Here is a 5,656-nt window from a genome sequence, read left to right as displayed (position 1 = left end):
TAACAAAGTAAGGGACTGACCTACCACCTATCAGCGTCACATCCATTTATGTCTATTAACTTTGGGCACTCAAAATCATCCCTTTATAGAGAATCCTATCAGTGTCTTGCTGCCCGAGCAGCATGAAACACAGACAGATTCCCTTATTATGACCAACAATGATTCTCTCTGAAACATTGCCGCATTTCACACAAATCATATAGTCTATATAGCAGATAAGACCAGGAAATAGTCGTGCTGAACATGATCCCAGGGATAGGGAACCTTCGGCCCTCCAGCTGTCACAAAGCTACAATTTCCATTATGCCTGGACAGTAGAGATGAGCGAACCTGGAGCATGCTCGAGTCGATCCGAACCTGAACTTTCGGCATTTGATTAGCGGTGGCTGCTGAAGTTGGATAAAGCCCTAAGGCTATGTGGAAAACATAGATATAGTCATTGGCTGTATCCATGTTTTCCAGACAACCTTAGAGCTTTATCCAAGTTCAGCAGCCCCCGCTAATCAAATACCGAACATTCGGGTTCGGATCGACTCAAACCCGGTTCGCTCATCTCTACTGGACAGTAAAACAGGCCATCCCCATTCTGTTTTGATGTATCAGAGTGAATCATAGACTTTTACAGGAAGGGAGCCTGTCCCCAGTTTACGCTGAATGTGGCTCTTGTTAAACTAATGACAGGTTTTCTTTCAAATAAAACCATGGTCATAGTAATTATTCTTCGGAAAGATAGAAATTAATTATATGCATGGTTACCTATAACTGCCATCAAGATGTGCATACGTCCAGCTGTCCGGCAGATGTACACTTCAAATAGTGATAGAATACAGTAGCTGGAAATGACTGCCCAAAAATGTTCTCAAGAATGAATGGAGCAATCTGCACATCTGCAGCCATGCTTCATCAATTTTCTATGTGGCTTCTGCACATTGCTGAGCAGGGAGCATTGTGTCCTTCAAGGGAACAGGATAAGAATGCGGTTCTATTAACTGCCACAACTAATATTATGGTGCATGGATACATTGAGGAGACTGTGACGTTTGTATGAGCACCCACCATCCAACTTCTTCAGCCACCGGGAGTCAAATGCAGAGCGTTCGGGTTCGGAGAGTTCCACTAATCACATATATATGGGGATTTAGCTCTGAAGCTTGAATATTCCAGCTCTGTGATGCAAATGCAGCGCTGGAGAATAATACAGAATGTCCTCCAGACTCAATATAGTACAGTGCAAGTAATGTATGTACTATATAAGTATATTAAAATATATAAATCAGCGTTTTAAAACCAGAACACATTCTAACAGATTAAAGGGAATTTATTAGCTGTAATTTATGTTTCAAATTGCTGACTCTGTTAGATCAGGGAGACACATGGTACCTTTCATATATCCAGCTGTGCTTCCAAAATGTACAGAAATGCTTTTATTCTCTGGTGTAAAAAAAGGTTTTCCCAAGCTCCTGATCTGCTGCAGGCTGGAGTGCCTCCTCTCTCCTTGAAGCAGAGTCCCAAGCAGGATCAGGTATAGGAGGGGAGTAAGGAGGTGTTACGGCTTGCTGCACTTCAGGAGCTCATGAAAGCCTCTGACTCTTCTTACTATAGAATTAAAGCATGTTACTACATCCCGGAAGAACAGACAGATATATGATGTATAGATATCTCCCTAATCTAACAGTGTCTGCAGTTTGGAACATGAATTACAGCTGACAGATTCCCTTTAAAGAAGCGAGATATCTCAGTCCTTTGTCAGCGTCCTTTGTGTCTGTGAATGACAATCACAACTTATTCTTTACTTAATGTACTTCCAGAATGAGTCGCAGAACGGATTCCCCTTCTCTGCACATGACAACAGGAACATAATACAGGGCGCAGGAGAATACCTAGATTCTGTAAGTATATTCGTCCACGTCTTTATAAGAGCATCTTCTGTTATTTGGCTGTAAGTCCTATAATGCAGGGCAGCACTGGAGGCATAACTGAGCATGCGTTATACAGACACTGATATACTGGGATGCATTTGTATATGAATGACTTTTTTTTTCTACATTTGTGTATACCGTTTGCAAAATACAGAAACTCATTGAAGTGAGAAGTGCAGGCTAAGCACATTCTCTCTTGGTCTGTGCCACCATGTGACAGTCTAAGCCTAATTCACGTGTTCCGTAAATGTCTGTAGTTGTGGGAGGGGACACAGAGACAAATTTAGGCCCCATTGGTTTTTGTTGGGCTATTCACACTATCCATAGTTTTACAGATCCGCAATAAGTAGCACACAAAAAACAAAGGACATGTCCTAGTACAGGCTGTAACTGTGGAACAGATTAGCCAATAGAATCCGCATTTTATGCAGATGTTACAGATCTAACATCTGTAAAAAAAAAATATATATATATATTTACACACACATACATACACACTATATATATTTTTTTTTTTACTCATTTGAATTGGACAGTCTGAAACATGCGGCAATTCAATTATGCCACCTCCATACAGTCACTGGCTGTATGGAGGAACGCATCTTGCACACAGCATCTCCAACAACTGAATTAATGAGAAAAAAGGATAGGATGCCTGATGACAACTTATGCTTTTTTGTGGCATCAGTTTCTTATAAAGGATAAGATACCTGACCACCTTTTGAATGTAAACCCAACCTTACTGAACGTGTGAATGAGGCCTAAATCTGTGTTTAATTCAATGGGACCTTCCCAGTCACAGAGAGCAGGGAGAGAAGAGATGAGCCACGCACCTTTCTACCCGCAGGTTCTGGTGATTGGTTGGGGTTTAAACACAAAAGTTTTTACAAAAGATTTTTAAAAGGTGACAGGTACATTGAAATATAACTTGTCCAAAACTTCTACTTAAGGAATGTTTGCTGGAAGTTTTGATGAAGGTTCACATGGCCTGCTCTTTGACAAGTCCAGGCCCTATTCTGACTATTGTACAGACCTGACACTGCTAAGCTGAACAGAGCCAAGTCCTGAAATTACAGCAGCCTCAGTACCAATCCATATAGGCACACATACTGTGTAAGGGCATGATCACACTGAGCTAATTCGTCGGAATTCCGCCTTTTCCACAGTAACGATAATCGTCCGGATCAGCCAGATTCAGCCGATTATCGTTTGATGAAATAGAGAGAACGATCAGCCAATCATCGTGTCATCGGCCGGGACCGCCGCGGCCTGCGATTGGCTGAGTTTGGCCGGTCAGCCGGTCTGACCGGCCATTCTGAAGATAGAGAGCGCGGGACCCGGGGATGAAGACAGCACCGAGAAGACCTGACAGGTAATGTATGATGCTGCAAGGACATCGGTAACTATGTCCCTGCAGCCCTCGCTTAGCAATCATCGGGCCGTGGAATAGACCCAGTAAACGAGCGGCGATCTAGCAGATCGCCGCTGGTTTACATCGTTGATCGGGCCCTCCTCGGCCCATGGAATAGGACCCTTAGTGTCAAACAGTGTTTCTATGGGAGGGCTTCTGCGCCTCCGCTCTCCACTCAAAGAATTGTCATGTCAGTTCTTTGGGGGGAGAGTCACGGAGGCGCGTGAGCTCTCCCATAGACACACTGTTTGACACTGAGGCAGGCAGGATTTGGTGGCAGACAGTTCTGCCACAGAATTCCACCAAATTTGCTTAGTGTGAAAAAGCCCTGAGTTTTTCACACAATATGATTTTTGCCACTGTACGTTACTGTGATGTGTAAATGCTTCACACATAGTATTTTGGGCTGTATTTAATCCACAGTTGGTCAGTATTATAACAGAAAATGGTGCAAATCTTTCCATTATAAAGTTAGTTTCCCTTCTTGGTTTGGGTAACAATCTGTGTCCGCAACTACTTGTGTCTTCAATATTTCAGGGTCTTGGGCGAAAGAAAACTCCATTTGAAAGAAGGCAGCACCACTCTGTAAACTTTAACCTTCAATGCCACGAACAACCACCAAGACCGACAAGTTATTATGACGGTTTTACAAGTTATCAAACCTCATACAGAGGAAGGCAAGAGACAGAGAAGCCGTCCTACCGAAGATACCCCAAGCATCACCACGAGAGGTCGGCTTATATGCAGGACCTTCCCGAGAACCATTTCATGTGGTTTGCGGATTACCGCAATGTTTAGTAGCGATACTACTGATTAGTATAAAACAAACAAGAATGCAGTGACACTGATCAGTTACTAGTGCTATGAAAATACTTTAGTATACCTTATTAGAAAATAAAATGTACAACTCTACATAACCAAAGGATTATTCATACCTCCTGGTTACCTTCCTCGGTGTTCGGACATGACAGGGACTAGGTGGACAAACTTGTTCTTCATTGTGACCTATACATTTGACTGGACCCTGCTGAGGCCCCGGAGCTTCACTTACCAATAACTGTTGTTCTTTATAGTAACCTGACCACAGTGATCAGCTGATCACCAGGGCAGATTCATCCTGAGAATTGTCATCCAGTAAAAAATCCTATCTCACTATATGCACAGCAATATTTAGGCATTGTCTTACTTGGAAACACCCACTTATACCTACCTGCAGTAAGCACTCATTCACACGTTCAGTAATTTTTCAGTACCATAGATTATGTCCGCAAAGCAGAAAAAAAATAATAATTTGTCCCTAGTGCATCCGTAATCCATATTTTTTTTGTGGATCCACAAATAGGAAGCTGATTTTTTTTCTCTAGCTTTCCTTCCAATATCACAGTCTGCGTAAGGGAAGGTAGGGGGTTAATTAAAGTTCAAGTTGTAGACTATACAGCAATGTATGTATTTGTTAGAATGGCAAATTTCTAAATAAGGTTCTCATTTAAAAAAATATATATAGTGGGAGATTCCACCATTTTTCCAGAGTCTGTGAGGAATGAAAAGATGGAATCTGATTGGTTTCTAGGGGCAACTGAGCCAGTTTCACTTTACACCATGTTTGATAAATCTCCCCCCATAATTTTTCAAATAAAAGGAGGAGAAAATTAAATGAATTAGTGAATAGTATTTTTTGCAGACATTTCTTCTGCAAAAAATTACAGGTACCACCACTGACTTCTATGGGAGAAATTGTGCTCTTCCATCCGTACTAGGACATGTCCTTTTTTTATCGACAGTGTGACTAGCCCTATAGAAATAAATGTAGCCTAAACTGGCCCTCAGCAGCACATACTGTATGCCAGCTCTGCTATACAAGTTACCACTGCCACCAATTTGGGGGACGGGACGCATTGGTGGTGAGCTGAATGTGCTTGACTCCGCTGTGTCTCTATCTGACATTACACTACACCTCCAGGGACAATGCAAGCCATAGAGACATCTGGGATGTCAAAGGGAGTTATAAAGTAGTAAAAACATACTTTAATGGTCCTGACCACCCGAGTTCTGTCACTGCCCGGCCACCGTGGATAGTGGTTGTCGGCATCCTAGGTAACTGCTGTCAACATGACAGCAAGAGAAAGGGGCCAAACTTTAAAAGAAAGCAATTTTGCTAATGCAATGCAATTGCAAATGTTTTTTTTTTTTGTTTTTTGCATTTCTAATCACGTAACAAAAGCTTAGGTGATGGGAATACCCCTTTAAGTTAAGTTCTCCATTAAAACTTCCACAAAAAAGTTGTTCACCGTTCCCTCCAAACATTATTGACATTACATATTAGTGA

Source organism: Dendropsophus ebraccatus, chromosome 8 (genome assembly GCF_027789765.1).
Source record: "Dendropsophus ebraccatus isolate aDenEbr1 chromosome 8, aDenEbr1.pat, whole genome shotgun sequence".
Taxonomy (NCBI): domain Eukaryota; kingdom Metazoa; phylum Chordata; class Amphibia; order Anura; family Hylidae; genus Dendropsophus; species Dendropsophus ebraccatus.
Note: the sequence above shows the minus strand (reverse complement) of the source record.